A 17,918-nucleotide genomic window follows, 5' to 3' on the forward strand; every position below is an offset into this window, starting at 1 on the left:
ATTACTTGTCTCATCGTTTTGTGTTACTACATAAAATATAAAAATTTAAAAAGATGAAATAAAAACGTGTTTTTTCGTAACATATTTTTGGCATACGTTTCTTTATATGACCTAACGGATGTGTTCCATTTACCGTAGTCTTATCATGTGTGCTTTCCACAAGAGGCAGGTTGAACTGTTTTGTTTTCAATTAATACATCAAAATATTTGTTAACACCTTTGCTGCTGAAGCTTTGCCAACCCCAGTGCTGTCCCCTGTTTTTTATGTTTGTGCACTTTACACTTCAACCCTCATAACAGTTTTTCCAGTAAATGTATCAAGGCCAAATGTTTGTCCTTTTTCTCGACATGTTGAGGATTCCAGAGGTATTCATGGTTTATGGGTTTCCCTGGAGGGAACCAAATAAAAGCCAAAATATAGCAAAATGTTTTTGGGAAAAACTGGAAAAAAGTGGCGTGCAAGAAGTAGCTTTTTTCTTTTTTACTAAAAATAACATCAACAGAAGGTTTCCTGTCCTAAGATCACCATCTCTCCAGCTTTCAGGAGTAAGCATAGTTGTAAACAACCCACATTTTTTACCGCAATATTTCCATTTTTTAAGTGGTAGTCTATTTTTTTCATTTTTGTGGTTTTAACTCAATTGCAATTTATGGCAAAAAGAGGTGTAAAATCCTTAGGCGATCCCGGAAAACACATTTCCTGTCAACTATGTACATTATGCATGTCCAAAAAAACTAATAATTGAAATAAAAAATAATGTAAACAAAGGGAAAAAAATAGCATACATTTTCATCTCTAATTTGTTTACCTCAATGGATGATTTACGAAATAGTATACAATTACATCCATCAGATCCTACTGGTTGTAGGGATACATAGTATTTGGTGGTTGTCCAAAACATGTTCCCAGCAGAAAGTCAACAGACACAGCAGGACTCACAGATTTCCCTTAAGGCACCTGAGACCCCCCATCCTTCAAAGAGAACTACAGCCACTGGATAGTGACACACATTTGTGTCTGCTGCCACAACCTGGTGGGCCACGTTATGGATTACCTGCTCTGAGGACACTGGATGACACGAACCAGTAGTTATTATGGCTCCTCTGTCTCACAGAGCCTCCACCCTCTGCCCATTCATGGGCTTTGGGCTTTCTCTCTGTCATTCAGGGACACTAGGTTAACCTCTATACTCCTCCTCAACACTAACTGGAAAATTAGGAGGTAGTACATGAGGTGGTCAGTTTATTCAACCATTGCTACCAGGCCCTTCCCTCTGATTGGTTTATTTGATCGCTAGATGACGGACCCATTTCCACTTTCATTTTTGATGCTATGCAGGGGATGGGAGTGATATTTGCTGAGAGGTGTTGCTGTGAGTATTTGTATATTCGCCAAGACTACTACACTCTTGGATTATGCCTTGTACGTGCACACACACAGGTAGGGATGGGGGCGGGACATTGTTTGCTTTGTTAAGACTGACTGTGCTGATTCAAGTTCAAATGTGTATATACTTGCAAAATATGATAAAATGTTCAAAGCAACGACGTGTAACAGCAGCGAATGTACTCAAGAACCATTAATGGCAAGTGTTTTCTTCTTTGACAAGACAGGCTTTTTGCCACTCCCGAATATGGGATTCATTGGGGTGGGTGGATTTTTCTCAATGTACTTGGTTCTGGTGGCTGATTGGTCACAGATGACAGCGCTGTTTAATACTTCCTTCCGCTCCCACAACTAGTGGTTTATGTATGCCCAAACATTTTATTCATGTTGAACAAATAAACGTAAACAAAATGTAATAAAAATATTTACAAAAAAAACACTTTCAGGGTCACCTCCTCCACGAGCTCTAGACTTTCAATTCAAGGGGTTGGCCCAACGGTGGGAGCCTGCTTCCAACGGGGTCAGAATACATCCCTGTTTAAGTGTCCGTATGGATAGCACTCATGGCACTTGTGTTGGAAGGGGCCCTGGGGTTTCTTGTGGTTAAACCCCTGTTTCTTGTGATCAAAGTTGGTTTGGTGCTCCCTCCCACGGAAATTCTTTTGGAGGCCATTAGAAAATTCCCTTGGAGGCTGACCCTGTCCACCTATTTTGGAAACTCCCCCAGGTACCCTCTTGTGGACCCTACTGCTGAGCCATAGGCCTGCTTCCTTGGCAAGTTCACTGGATACAGTGAGCTTGGAATCAATTAGGTTTTGGCACAGCTCTGCAAAACAATTACTAACTGGTGTGTCATCTGCTGCTGAGAAGGTAACCCATGAATAGAATACCTATTTCCTTTATGCTTTGTGGGCCTCAACCACGAAGATCACATCTCCACCCTTGAGTGTGAGACTATGTTGTCGCAATTTCAGATTAACCGCATGTCTGCAGTTCTCAGCAAGGATAATAAGTTTGTCTGTTTCTGACATAATAGAAAATGGAATTCAGAGAGGGTAACACAATGGGATAATCCTTTGAAAGGTTCAAGCTTGAACAACCAACAGCCAATGCATAGGGGTTAACTACTCAGCTGAGGAGGATAATCCCTATCACCATGGATGTCTCTGGTTAAGAGGTGAGTAGGGATCTTTGGGAATACAAAAGAGAACTACTCGGATGATCCATTAAATGAGAACCTAATCTACCAATGTTGGTGGTGCCATGTCGCACAGCTTCTACTCTCTCAGTAGGAACTGTGTGTTTGTTGGACAACATATACAGAATTGTGCCAGACTGATTTTTTGCATGCCCTCAGGATATGTTGGCCTATTTTCCTGCTAGCTAACAGTGCCACCATAAGTACCCCAAATACTAAGAAGGTAACAAATGGATTGGGTGAACTCATAACATGACATCCCTGATTCCCCAAGAAATGGTGGTAACAGATCTAGAACCTTTTTGCTCAGTCACTCGTGCATATCCAGAGAGATACACAAGAAATGCACAAAGAGGATTTCAATATTTATTGAACCATTGTTATTCTTGTGTAAAATATATGCACTGCAATGATTAATAGACAGAAGCAAATGAGAGTGATTAGCAATATGATAATAGTAAAAAAGATTAACAATTATACTATTGTGCTGAAGTAGTGGAGATATGCTGGCATATAAGTGCTGTGTATAGTGTACTTCTACTATGTGCTCCCAAACCTAGTTTCCTGGGGCGGGTGATCTGCCAAAATCCATTCCTGGATGATCTAACTCCCCATTACCTGTGGGTGAATGTGTTCAGGTCCCTGTCTTGGTCACATGTTGGTCACAGAGGGAAAGCAGGAACCAGCTGGGCTGAGACTCTGATAAACAGTGACCTCACAGTGACAACAGAGATCTCCGATTTGAACATAGAACTACGTATGTGTATATAATAACAGCATCCATGCTTCCGTGTCGAGGCCTCAGCCAGGCTGTCATTGTTTATCCTCCTGTGATACCTGTGTTACCTTATGGATAAAAAACAAACAACACCTTTTTCACAATGGATGTTAAGGCCTTGTACCAAATGTTCAAGGTGTCGTGTCGTGTCGTGAAATGTAAGCAATGTGTTTCCAGAGAAACTAAACCTGCACTATCATGCCAGCAAATGTGTGTCAAACATCATTGTGTAGAATAGAAGGCAACTTAAGAAATGTGTGCATGTAAAATGGCAATATTTTTTCCTGGGCTGAACTCAGCCATGTGACAACTATATCCTGCTTGCTTTTTCGAGGGCCAACAGAGAATCCCTCCCCTCAGTGGGCATGTGTCTCCCCAGTCCTCCGTAGGCACCCAATGCGTCCCTAGAGCTAACTTATAGGCTTGTCGATGGCATCCCCCACTGCAAAGCTAGACATCAGGTTCTTGGGTATGTGGACCCTTTTGTCTCCTCTGGACACTGGATTAGATCATTGGACTATTAGAGCTGTTTGAGTTTTAAGTTCAGGTCCTTTTGACGCATTTTATGAGCCAGCAATATTTTCTTTTCTTCCAAGACAAGCTTCTTCAGCCTTCTCTCCTTTCTTCTGCCTTCAAGTTCATCAGGGGTCAGGCTGTGGGAGGACACACTGCTCCTGGAAGGAGACCTCACTCCTGTGGGCAGGTTTCCTTCTTCCCATTGCTGCAGCTGCGGGTCTGTGGCCAAACCATCTCCTTCATCTTCCTCATCCTCCTCATCTACATCTTCCTCAGGGTCTTCGCCCTCCTGATTTTTGTAGCAGCTTGCATTCTGCAGACCTCCTCAAAGGCTCTGAGGGATATATGAAAGTCCACTTGTGTGGACCCTTTCCCATGCTTCGCTCTCTCCTTGTAGACTTCCCCCATTGTTCTACCTTGAGGTTATCAGTGCTACTGAACTCCAACTCCATTAGCAAAATGACAGGTGCAAGAAGAGTGTGAGAGTGGCACTGTACAAACACAAGGGCTGGATAACACCACTGACCCCAATGTAAGACATTGGCTGTTTAGTTGGCACGGGTGAGAACCCCACTCAAGTAATAAACAAAATCCCTGTCAGGGTGAACTTCAGAAAGTCACTAAATAAACCTGTGCTTAACCTTCTGGTGGCTTGGCACATAAGCAGTCAGGCTTAACTTAGAGGCAACGTGTAAAGTATTTATAGAACACTCAAACATTAATAAAGTGAAAGCACAACACAAGAAACATCTCAAGCCAATTTTGAAAAATAGAGTAAATTCTAATAAATAAAATTACACCAAACAACAAAAATTCAATAGTTGGAACCAGAGTCAAGAATATTTAAAGTTTTAGGTAACAAATCATGCCAAGAACCATAAAGCACCAATTGCGATTATCTGGTCACTCTGGATAGGGTCAAATTCAAAAGTTCACGCCAACCACAATGGAGTGTAGGTCAGATATAGGGACTAGATTCATCCATGTGGAATGCTGAGCTTTTAACTCAGCCCAGTTTCATACAAATAGCCTCAGTCAGAGCTTTGTATTGAGGGGGTTGCGAGAAAAACATTGTCATCATGAAGATGTAGTTGCTAGTTGGATTTTGACAGCAAGTAGATCACTATTGATTTGAAGAGCAGGTCACCGGTCAGAGCTTCACTTCCGCAGGAGCTGAGAAGAGATCGTTGCTGACGTCAAAATTGGATTTTTACCCGGAGTCTAGTCCTTGCAGTTTGCACATTCGAGGAGTATACTGTGCACCCACCAAGGATCCAGAACCTGAGGAGGCACCTCTTGGTGGTCAGAACTCACTCCAGCAGATACCACTAGCATGGTCTGGGCAGATCCAGCTGGTTCTGATCAGCTGTGCAGTTGCGAGGAATGCCTCTGAAAGCTTGTGTTGTCACTGTAGCTCAAACAGGAGGTCAGCCAACTAACCCTTGGAGTCACTTTTGGGACCCTGGCTTCAAGGCAGGCAGGGCTAGTCTTCCTTCCTCAGACATCAGGTAAGTCTTTTTTCTGAATTTTCACAGGTCTAGGAGTGTTCTAATGATAGGTCCTCAGAGTGGCACTTTCATACCTAGTCCAGCCTGTGTGTGGGGGCATACCTTTAAACTAGATCTTGTCAGTTCTTCCCCTTCCTCTGGGTAGGGCTCCAATCTGTCTCGGGTAACAAAGGGAAGGCAGGCCCAGAAGTGGATTGCATTGGCCAGTGATAAGGAAGTCAGCTTCAGAAGTCAGGAAGGGGATGGGCACAGCTCCCAGGCTACCCTTTGAAGCCCACCAAGGACTGATTACAACCCCCATGCCATCCTGCTCAAGAGAGGACAAACCCTTCCAAACCCAAAGTAATTTTATCCTCTAGGTGGAGGGAATACACATCACACCACAGGAGAGACATCAACAGTCATGTGAACCTGGAAATTGGCAGAAAGGTGTATTTGGTTTTGGCATGACAATGCCAACTTTCTAAAAGGGACCTTTTGAGAATAGTAACTTAAAACCTAACTTTACTATAATAAAGAATGTTAAATTACAGTTCAAATGAGTGGAAGCAGTATTTCTCTATGTGCTCCCAAACTGACGTTATCACTTTGAAGGAAGTGACCCAAAAAGGGCCACCCCGGTCACTCGCGACCACCTCTCAGCCTTCCATACAAATGAAGAGTCGGTCAGACAGTAGAGCATACAAACCAAGTATTTATTAAGGTACACTCGAGCAGAGCCCAATCTGCACAGTCTCTAAGGATTGCTGCAGAGGGACTGACATCAGAAAACATGGTGATACATTTTGTACGATTCAGAACCAAAGAAAGTACGCCTAGACTGGAAATTGCCAGATGGAGGCAGCTACACAAAGGAGGTACAAAATGATAAGTTTCGATCCTGAGATGGGGCACACACTATCTCTATGCCAAGGTCGTTCTGCCTGTGCCCATCCTGGACTAGTGGGAGCAGGCCTCTATCTAGTGGGAAAGATATGTGTTAATAAGAACAGTGTATCCATTAGTACAGCAAGGCCCAACCGTGGAGAAAATGAAAATTACCAAAGCTGCTTCTCGCAGAGACAGAGAGAGAGAGATTAGTTTCACTCATGGATCAAAATGGCGGGCAAACATAAAATGGTGCCACGAATGCTAACTTATGCAGGACAATATATGAACAACACAATTAAGACATTTTTATTCTAACAGACCCTCCTTTTAGCAGAAGCTAACAATTTTATGTTAACGTATAACATGGTGCATGGATAAGAAACATCACTATGGGCTGGTGCTTACATAATCAGACTTCAAAGACACCCTCATCGATCTGCATCACGTCATCAATGTCCATAAGCAACATGATTGCAGCACTAGTATCATGAACTGATATTTCCTGTTTAGCGGTAAGAACATTCACACAATAGGTGCAACAAGCAGGGAGACAGTGTACACAGAGGCAACATGGAAAAATAATACTAGCAGCCACAATAAAATAGATGAGGATCTTCCAACCCCATGTCGTTAGCATATTCCAGAACCCCCCCGATAGGGTTCAAGTACCTGTCTCTTGCGTATCTCAGATGACATTATATTAATCAAAGGGAGGGAAATAGAAGAAGCTGTGATCCATTCGGCTTCCAGCTAATTTAGTAATAATCAAAGGGAATGGATCACTTGTAGCTGGCACCAGGGTTCAGATCGTTGTTTCCGATATTCGGTAAAAAATCCTCATTCACGTAAGATAATTCGTGGGCGGTATATCTTGGTTCTCCGCCTTGATATTTAGATACGTGACAGCATCATCATAGGGTTTTTCCCATGCTTCCTCCAACCCGGAGGGAACCACTGGACGATCCAGTAGTGATCAGGGAAAAAAATACAAAAAAAGGGGGGTGCTCAGGTGTTGTGATTAGGATAAAAAATTCCTCTAGCTACCTATATAATTTTATTCCGTTAGGTGCAGGGAAGAGAAGGATAAAAATGGCTAGTTGCAGAAAGGACATATTATGAATCCGCTGCAGTTGTGGTCTGAGTGGTTGGTCGACATGTTTCAGCCTCTAGTGTTCCCAGAGGAGTCGGGGGGCTTTCTTCAGGGCCTCAGGTGAAAGTGAAGTGAAGATTGAATAATATTCAATGACAGATGGAAGTTCTAATTACAAGAACTTCTTGAAGGTTAATACCTATGTTTGGGGGGGGGAGGGAAGGTAGACAAACGTCCTTAGTTAATGCAGGGAGGACGGAGTTGCTGGTTAGTCTAGCTGAAAACACAATACATAAGCAAATATAAATGGCAAATCTTTTGATACATATTGGTATACATCTTTAGCAGCAAGTGGAGAAACGAACCGTCTTAATTTGTAGACATTTGAATGAAAAATAAAGTAATAAAGAGTGTGGTTAAAAATAGTGTGGTTAAAAATTGCACAGAAAAATTGGGAACATAGGTGTTCATTCGTTGAAGCCAGGTATTACTATAGGTGAGTAGTAGTGTTGTTAGTTATAACATTAAGTGTCCCTAGGTAGTAATAAAATAATGATAATGATATAAGTCCCAGGTCGTTGTTGAGCAAAACTGAACGAGCTACCCCTGTTACGGAGGGCTCTCGGCGAATGTTTTATAGTGCTCTAGGTTATGTTAATCATAGTCTTTTTTAAGGCCTCGGTTAGTGCACATAGTCGTAGAAAAGGAAAATTCACAAAGAAGACATTGGATATAAGCCCCAGGTCGTTGATGAGCAATGGTGAATTCCTCTGTTATAGAGAGCTCTTTGCAGAGACAAGCAAATAGCGAGGCATAGAGAGAAGCGTATCTCTGTTGCGGTTGGTTGTTATGCATGATCTGCGATATAACACAAAAGTAAATACCTTTGGGGGTTCCAACTTGGAACTCCGTGGGGCGGGACAGGTTGCGGTATTACTGTTTAGGAGAGAAATACAATACAATAAATGGGGAAAACGTCAAGAGTTTTAAATAACGTTACGTGTCTTCTGTTCCGTCTTCATACCGCGGTTTCGGTGCAGTCACAACTTGTGCTGACACTGGTATCCTGTTTGCGTAGGAGACGGGGGGGGGGGGGCGGGATTAAGTACTGTGTTGGTGCCACAGAAGAGAGACTGTTCGTTTTCTGATGTTGTCAATAAACTTTATTGGACGCGAGTGTTAAAAAAAAGTGTTTAAAGCGAGGGTCATTACCATGGTTTAGGTTGTCTGTTGTTATGCAGGCGATGTTAATGTTGAGAGTAGTTTCTATTTAAATTACGTCTATATTGAAGTGCGTGTAGTGAGGTTTATTACCATATTAGATGTAATTAAGGTAATAGTAAATCATAGACATTGTTATTATTAAATATGAGAGATAGAGTACTCATATATGTCATTCAAAAGATGCATATAGCTCGTAGATGGCACATTCAGAAGAGGATGTGTATGTTAGTGTTCTCTCAATTCTATAAGACATCTCGCTCAAATGGAAAGGAGTGTGTATTCACAGTCAAGTTACTTAATTAACTAATTGTATTTATACACTCAACCAAGGGATGTCGTCATTTAATCCTTGTGAATTAGTCTTCAGACGGTGGACCCATCTTTGTTCCTTCTCAAAGAGTAGTTTTTCTGCATGGAATGTTTTGGAGGCAAGGGTTTCAAGTATTAACCATCTGAGATCGTTCACTGTGTGTGGGTGGTCAATATAATGGCTGCTCATTTTTGTTGTTCCTCGTCTACACTTGACGTTGCTTCTATGCTCGCAGATTCTCTGTTTGACTTTGCGGCAGGTCATCCCGATATATCTGAGATTGCACGGGCAAGTGATCATGTAGATCACGTGGGTCGTGTTACAGTTGGTGTGTTGCCTCATGGACCAAGTCATTTGTGGTGATAGTGCTATGGTTTTGACAGATTCTGTGAGATGGCAAACGGAGCAATTACCATACGGGAAATGACCAGTTACTGGAGGTAGTGTCCACAGGGTGTTCTGGGTCAGATTCGGCCTGAGATCTGGTGGACGTTTGTGTACCAAGATGTCTTTGTAATTCCTTGTTCGTCTGTTAGCGAACATAGGTTTGGGCCAGTTCAGGGTGCCTGAAGTGAGAATGCGCCAATTTTTGTTTATAATCTTTTTTACTGAGTTAGTGACAATGTTATATGTGGTGACACAAGTTAGTTTGTCAACTGTAGTGTCTTTCGATGTTGTTTCTAAGAGACTCTCCCTTGGCTGATTTCTTGCTCTCTTCTGGCATTTCGTAATTATTTTCTTGGGGTAGTCTCTTCTGCAAAGTTTGGAGCAAAGATCTTGTGCTTGCGTCTTGTACTCTCTGAGTTCACTACAGTTTCTTTTAAGCCGGAGGAACTGACTGTATGGCAAATTTTCTCGCAGGGGGCGCGGGTGGAAACTGTTGAATGACAGCAAGCTGTTTTTAGCCGTCGGTTTGAAGTAAGTTTTTGTCTTGAGTACATTACTCTCTGCATAGATAGTGAGGTCTAGGAAGTCAAGCTGCTCCTTGTCAGCAGTGTAGGTAAATTTGAGACAGGGGTCTTGGGTATTTATCCAATCATGGAATTCTTGTAGGTTTTCTGCTGTGCCTTCCCAGAACATGATGACATCATCTATATACCTTTTCCAAAAAAGGATTTTTGAGAGGAATGGGTTTGTGCCATTTTGTATAAAGGTACTCTCGAAATTGCTCACATATAAACCCGCCACACTGGGAGCGAAGGTACTCCCCATGGAAGTACCGTGGCATTGTTGGTAGAGGGTACCTTCATATTCAAAAAAAATTTCAGTTAGAGCCATTCTGCAACATTCAAGAACAAAATGCCTAGGTGTGTGGTATGGCCAATCATGTTCAAAGAGTAGATTTTCAAGGGTGTTCAGAGTGGCTTGTTGTGGTAGGCTCGTGTATAAACTCTCAATATCGAGTCCTACGAGGAGCATCGTCTCACTGGAAAAGCTTTGGTCTTGCAGGAGATTAAGGAGATCTCGAGTGTCTTTGAGATACGTAGGTGTACGTTGTACCATAGGTCTAAGAAATTGATCAGCAAATTGAGATAGGGGTTCAAGAACTGAACCGATCCCAGACACTATGGGGCGTCCTGGTGGAGGTTGTCTTGCTTTATCTACTTTAGGAAGAGAGTAAAAGTACGGTGTTCGTGGGAGAGGGGTACGCAAGAAGGCAGCGTCATTCTTGGAAATCCAACTATTGGTCTCGGCTTCTTCAACCATGAGGTTGACTGTTCTTTGTAATCTCGGTGTAGGATCATTGGTTATTACTTTGTAGAACTTGTTGTCAGACAGTAATTCAAGACATTGTGCATTGTAGCTCTCCTTGTTTAGAATCACTATGCCTCCTCCTTTATCAGCAGGTTTGATGATAATATCTGGATGTGATTTCAGTTCTTCCAGGGCTCTCTTTTCCAGAGTTGTAGTATTCATATATGGTTTTTTGACTGACTCCCCAAGCTCATTAATTTCCTTCATAATGGCCTGTTCGAAGGCTTGAATCTCTACCGGGATTTGGTGATTTGCAGGACAGAACGTCGATTTCGGTCTCAAAGAGGTATCTCCTGTATTTAAGTTGTCTTCTTTATTTTGGAAGAAGGCCTTCAATTTTAGGGTTCTACAGAATTGAGCAACTTCACTTTGTAATTTAAAGATGTCTAGAGGAAAAGTGGGTACGAAGCCTAAGCCTTTGTTAAGCACTGTTTTTTGTTCTTCCGAGAGGGTATGTCAGAGAGATTAAATATCAGTGAGTCGTGCTCGTGCTTGGTTTTTCTTTGGTCATGTTGGACATGCTCCTGGTTAATATTTGCCTCTCTTGGTCTGTCCAGGTGACGCTTCTCCTTCTTCCTCTCTGGTTGGTTCGGCCTCTCCCTAAAAAAGAAGGTTGCTGAGTGTAGGGTCCCATAAAGGGTCCTAATTGTGGTGGTACTGTTTGGTAGGGATTCATCCAGCCTTGATAGTTCTGAGCAAAAGGATGGAAGAGAGGGAGTGGATGTTCACCAAAGGGGGGATTACGCCAAATATTGGGTCTGCGTCTTTGTTGGCGTCTATTAGAGCCTCTTTGTTTGCGTTGTTGCATGGTATCTTCACCACTGTAGTCTGAGTTGTTAGAAGAATTGCCGCTAGATTCGTTGTCAGACTGATAGTTAGGTGCTTCGTAGTCATCTTTACTGTATGGGTGCATTTTTTCCATGGAGAATCGTTTCAAGTCTTTACTGAGTTTCTGAATCTTACTCTGTGTGAGGTATTCCTTGGTCTCATTCATCTCACGGTTGATCTCTTCTAACTTCTTTTTGTAGACCATGATATGTACCATACTCTTCAGTTTAGCTTCACTCAGTTGGATCTTAATAGTTAGGGCTTCAGTGAGTCTGGTTGCGGTCTTAATTATAAGGACAAGGTAGTCCCTAGTACATTTCCAGGAAATGGCTGACCAGTCTTTCCTGAAAGCTAGATTCTGTAGGAAGATTCTAGGAGCGTTATGTACCCAAAGGCCTCTGGGTGCAGCGTTGGCACGGAGGTACTCCGTCATGATGACGCCGTGGATAGCGGTTTTGACCTGTTCCTTCTTATCTTCAGATAATGAGTCCCAATCATTGTTCTGTGCTAGAGTTTGTGAGAGATCTCCATCTTGCAAAAAAGATGAGGGTGCTGCGAGGATGGCATTGATCTCATCTAAAGAGTAACTTAAGCCTAAGTTCTCCGCCATTTTCAGATCAAGGATATTAATTACCAAGATCTAGTTATTTCTTGTAAACGAGTTTGTTCAGGAATATTCCCACAGCTGCACGCTGCTAAGTATTATATTAATCAAAGGGAGGGAAATAGAAGAAGCTGTGATCCATTCGGCTTCCAGCTAATATAGTAATAATCAAAGGGAATGGATCACTTGTAACTGGCACCAGGGTTCAGATCGTTGTTTCCGATATTCGGTAAAAAACCCTCATTCACGTAAGATAATTTGTGGGCGGTATATCTTGGTTGTCCGCCTTGATATTTAGATACGTGACAGCATCATCATAGGGTTTTTCCCATGCTTCCTCCAACCCGGAGGGAACCACTGGACGATCCAGTAGTGATCAGGGAAAAAAATACAAAAAAAGGGGGGTGCTCAGGTGTTGTGATTAGGATAAAAAATTCCTCTAGCTACCTATATAATTTTATTCCGTTAGGTGCAGGGAAGAGAAGGATAAAAATGGCTAGTTGCAGAAAGGACATATTATGAATCCGCTGCAGTTGTGGTCTGAGTGGTTGGTTGACATGTTTCAGCCCCTAATGTGCCCAGAGGGGTCGGGGGGCTTTCTTCAGGACCTCAGGTGAAAGTGAAGTGAAGATTGAATAATATTCAATGACAGATGGAAGTTCAAATTACAAGAACTTCTTGAAGGTTAATACCTATGTTTGGGGGGGGGAGGGAAGGTAGACAAACGTCCTTAGTTAATGCAGGGAGGACGGAGTTGCTGGTTAGTCTAGCTGAAAACACAATACATTAGCAAATATAAATGGCAAATCTTTTGATACATATTGGTATACATCTTTAGCAGCAAGTGGAGAAACGAACCGTCTTAATGTGTAGACATTTGATGGAAAAATAAAGTAATAAAGAGTGTGGTTAAAAATAGTGTGGTTAAAAATTGCACAGAAAAATTGGGAACATAGGTGTTCATTCGTTGAAGCCAGGTATTACTATAGGTGAGTAGTAGTGTTGTTAGTTATAACATTAAGTGTCCCTAGGTAGTAATATTAATAATGATAATGATATAAGCCCCAGGTCGTTGTTGAGCAAAACTGAACGAGCTACCCCTTTTACGGAGGGCTCTCGGCGAATGTTTTATAGTGCTCTAGGTTATGTTAATCATAGTCTTTTTTAAGGCCTCGGTTAGTGCAAATAGTCGTAGAAAAGGAAAATTCACAAAGAAGACATTGGATATAAGCCCCAGGTCGTTGATGAGCAATGGTGAATTCCTCTGTTATGGAGAGCTCTTTGCAGAGACAAGCAAATAGCGAGGCATAGAGAGAAGCGTATCTCTGTTGCGGTTGGTTGTTATGCATGATCTGCGATATAACACAAAAGTAAATACTTTTGGGGGTTCCAACTTGGAACTCCGTGGGGCGGGACAGGTTGCGGTATTACTGTTTAGGAGAGAAATACAATACAATAAATGGGGAAAACGTCAAGAGTTTTAAATGACGTTACGTGTCTTCTGTTCCGTCTTCATACCGCGGTTTCGGTGCAGTCACAACTTGTGCTGACACTGGTATCCTGTTTGCGTAGGAGACGGGGGGGCGGGATTAAGTACTGTGTTGGTGCCACAGAAGAGAGACTGTTCGTTTTCTGATGTTGTCAATAAACTTTATTGGACGCGAGTGTTAAAAAAAAGTGTTTAAAGCGAGTGTCATTACCATGGTTTAGGTTGTCTGTTGTTATGCAGGCGATGTTAATGTTGAGAGTAGTATCTATTTAAATTACGTCTATATTGAAGTGCGTGTAGTGAGGTTTATTACCATATTAGATGTAATTAAGGTAATAGTAAATCATAGACATTGTTATTATTAAATATGAGAGATAGAGCACTCATATATGTCATTCAAAAGATGCATATAGCTCGTAGATGGCACATTCAGAAGAGGATGTGTATGTTAGTGTTCTCTCAATGCTATAAGACATCTCGCTCAAATGGAAAGGAGTGTGTATTCACAGTCAAGTTACTTAATTAACTAATTGTATTTATACACTCAACCAAGGGATGTCGTCATTTAATCCTTGTGAATTAGTCTTCAGACGGTGGACCCATCTTTGTTCCTTCTCAAAGAGTAGTTTTTCTGCATTGAATGTTTTGGAGGCAAGGGTTTCAAGTATTAACCATCTGAGATCGTTCACTGTGTGTGGGTGGTCAATATAATGGCTGCTCATTTTTGTTGTTCCTCGTCTACACTTGACGTTGCTTCTATGCTCGCAGATTCTCTGTTTGACTTTGCGGCAGGTCATCCCGATATATCTGAGATTGCACGGGCAAGTGATCAGGTAGATCACGTGGGTCGTGTTACAGTTGGTGTGTTGCCTCATGGACCAAGTCATTTGTGGTGATAGTGCTATGGTTTTGACAGATTCTGTGAGATGGCAAACGGAGCAATTACCACACGGGAAATGACCAGTTACTGGAGGTAGTGTCCACAGGGTGTTCTGGGTCAGATTCGGCCTGAGATCTGGTGGACGTGTGTGTACCAAGATGTCTTTGTAATTCCTTGTTCGTCTGTTAGCGAACATAGGTTTGGGCCAGTTCAGGGTGCCTGAAGTGAGAATGCGCCAATTTTTGTTTATAATCTTTTTTACTGAGTTAGTGACAATGTTATATGTGGTGACACAAGTTAGTTTGTCAACTGTAGTGTCTTTCGATGTTGTTTCTAAGAGACTCTCCCTTGGCTGATTTCTTGCTCTCTTCTGGCATTTCTTAATTATTTTCTCGGGGTAGTCTCTTCTGCAAAGTTTGGAGCAAAGATCTTGTGCTTGCGTCTTGTACTCTCTGAGTTCACTACAGTTTCTTTTAAGCCGGAGGAACTGACTGTATGGCAAATTTTCTCGCAGGGGGCGCGGGTGGAAACTGTTGAATGACAGCAAGCTGTTTTTAGCCGTCGGTTTGAAGTAAGTTTTTGTCTTGAGTACATTACTCTCTGCATAGATAGTGAGGTCTAGGAAGTCAAGCTGCTCCTTGTCAGCAGTGTAGGTAAATTTGAGACAGGGGTCTTGGGTATTTATCCAATCATGGAATTCTTGTAGGTTTTCTGCTGTGCCTTCCCAGAACATGATGACATCATCTATATACCTTTTCCAAAAAAGTATTTTTGAGAGGAATGGGTTCGTGTCATTTTGTATGAGGGTACTCTCGAAATTGCTCACATATAAACCCGCCACACTGGGAGCGAAGGTACTCCCCATGGAAGTACCGTGGCATTGTTGGTAGAGGGTACCTTCATATTAAAAAAACTTTTCAGTTAGAGCCATTCTGCAACATTCAAGAACAAAATGCCTAGGTGTGTGGTATGGCCAATCATGTTCAAAGAGTAGATTTTCAAGGGTGTTCAGAGTGGCTTGTTGTGGTAGGCTCGTGTATAAACTCTCAATATCGAGTCCTACGAGGAGCATCGTCTCACTGGAAAAGCTTTGGTCTTGCAGGAGATTAAGGAGATCTCGAGTGTCTTTGAGATACGTAGGTGAATTACTGTCTGACAACAAGTTCTACAAAGTAATAACCAATGATCCTACACCGAGATTACAAAGAACTGTCAACCTCATGGTTGAAGAAGCCGAGACCAATAGTTGGATTTCCAAGAATGAAGCTGCCTTCTTGCGTACCCCTCTCCCACGAACACCGTACTTTTACTCTCTTCCTAAAGTACATAAAGCAAGACAACCTCCACCAGGACGCCCCATAGTGTCTGGGATCGGTTCAGTTCTTGAACCCCTATCTCAATTTGCTGATCAATTTCTTAGACCTATGGTACAACGTACACCTACGTATCTCAAAGACACTCGAGATCTCCTTAATCTCCTGCAAGACCAAAGCTTTTCCAGTGAGACGATGCTCCTCGTAGGACTCGATATTGAGAGTTTATACACGAGCCTACCACAACAAGCCACTCTGAACACCCTTGAAAATCTACTCTTTGAACATGATTGGCCATACCACACACCTAGGCATTTTTTTCTTGAATTTTGCAGAATGGCTCTAACTGAAAAAAAATTTGAATATGAAGGTACCCTCTACCAACAATGCCACGGTACTTCCATGGGGAGTACCTTCGCTCCCAGTGTGGCGGGTTTATATGTGAGCAATTTCGAGAGTACCTTCATACAAAATGACACAAACCCATTCCTCTCAAAAATCCTTTTTTGGAAAAGGTATATAGATGATGTCATCATGTTCTGGGAAGGCACCGCAGAAAACCTACAAGAATTCCATGATTGGATAAATACCCAAGACCCCTGTCTCAAATTTACCTACACTGCTGACAAGGAGCAGCTTGACTTCCTAGACCTCACTATCTATGCAGAGAGTAATGTACTCAAGAGAAAAACTTACTTCAAACCGACGGCTAAAAACAGCTTGCTGTCATTCAACAGTTTCCACCCGCGCCCCCTGCGAGAAAATTTGCCATACAGTCAGTTACTCCGGCTTAAAAGAAACTGTAGTGAACTCAGAGAGTACAAGACGCAAGCACAAGATCTTTGCTCCAAACTTTGCAGAAGAGACTACCCCGAGAAAATAATTAGGAAATGCCAGAAGAGAGCAAAAAATCAGCCAAGGGAGAGTCTCTTAGAAACAACATCGAAAGACACTACAGTTGACAAACTAACTTGTGTCACCACATATAACATTGTCACTAACTCAGTAAAAACGATTATAAACAAAAATTGGTGCATTCTCACTTCAGGCACCCTGAACTGGCCCAAACCTATGTTCGCTAACAGACGAACAAGGAATTACAAAGACATCTTGGTACACACACGTCCACCAGATCTCAGGCCGAATCTGACCCAGAACACCCTGTGGACACTACCTCCAGTAACTGGTCATTTCCCGTGTGGTAATTGCTCCGTTTGCCATCTCACAGAATCTGTCAAAACCATAGCACTCTCAGCACAAATGACTTGGTCCATGAGGCAACACACCAACTGTAACACGACCCACGTGATCTACATGATCACTTGCCCGTGCAATCTCAGATATATCGGGATGACCTGCCGCAAAGTCAAACAGAGAATCTGCGAGCATAGAAGCAACGTCAAGTGTAGACGAGGAACAACAAAAATGAGCAGCCATTATATTGACCACCCACACACAGTGAACGATCTCAGATGGTTAATACTTGAAACCCTTGCCTCCAAAACATTCAATGCAGAAAAACTACTCTTTGAGAAGGAACAAAGATGGGTCCACCGTCTGAAGACTAATTCACAAGGATTAAATGACGACATCCCTTGGTTGAGTGTATAAATACAATTAGTTAATTAAGTAACTTGACTGTGAATACACACTCCTTTCCATTTGAGCGAGATGTCTTATAGCATTGAGAGAACACTAACATACACATCCTCTTCTGAATGTGCCATCTACGAGCTATATGCATCTTTTGAATGACATATATGAGTGCTCTATCTCTCATATTTAATAATAACAATGTCTATGATTTACTATTACCTTAATTACATCTAATATGGTAATAAACCTCACTACACGCACTTCAATATAGACGTAATTTAAATAGATACTACTCTCAACATTAACATCGCCTGCATAACAACAGACAACCTAAACCATGGTAATGACCCTCGCTTTAAACACTTTTTTTTTAACACTCGCGTCCAATAAAGTTTATTGACAACATCAGAAAACGAACAGTCTCTCTTCTGTGGCACCAACACAGTACTTAATCCCGCCCCCCGTCTCCTACGCAAACAGGATACCAGTGTCAGCACAAGTTGTGACTGCACCGAAACCACGGTATGAAGACGGAACAGAAGACACGTACCGTTATTTAAAACTCTTGACGT

This window comes from Triturus cristatus, chromosome 4_1 (assembly GCF_964204655.1).
Source record: "Triturus cristatus chromosome 4_1, aTriCri1.1, whole genome shotgun sequence".
In the NCBI taxonomy this organism is placed as follows: Eukaryota; Metazoa; Chordata; class Amphibia; order Caudata; family Salamandridae; genus Triturus; species Triturus cristatus.